Genomic DNA, 329 nt, shown 5'->3' on the forward strand with positions numbered 1-329 from the left:
GGGGGTACGGTGCGGAGCCGGTGCGGGGGTGCGGAGCGTTGGGACCGGTGGCCCAGAGGGGAACGTCTGCCCTCCGGAGGGCTGCCCTACCGGCGGCGGGGCTCCTTCCCGACCAAACTTGGTGGGGGGACAGGGGAGCTCTGTCCTTTTGCTCACCGGCATTCAGCCCCGTCTCCCCAGGTCTCACAAAGGCTGGGCTGACAGCCTTGCCACCCGGGAGCTGATTTTAAATCCTTTCGCCCAGACAAACGGGGGTCTTTTCGCCTTGCCTTCCGTCTCCCGTCCACGATACTGCCACCTCCGAGAAAAATAAAATGAGTTGTGCTCAC

This window comes from Egretta garzetta, unplaced genomic scaffold (genome assembly GCF_000687185.1).
Source record: "Egretta garzetta isolate BGI_Z169 unplaced genomic scaffold, ASM68718v1 scaffold79, whole genome shotgun sequence".
NCBI lineage: Eukaryota > Metazoa > Chordata > Aves > Pelecaniformes > Ardeidae > Egretta > Egretta garzetta.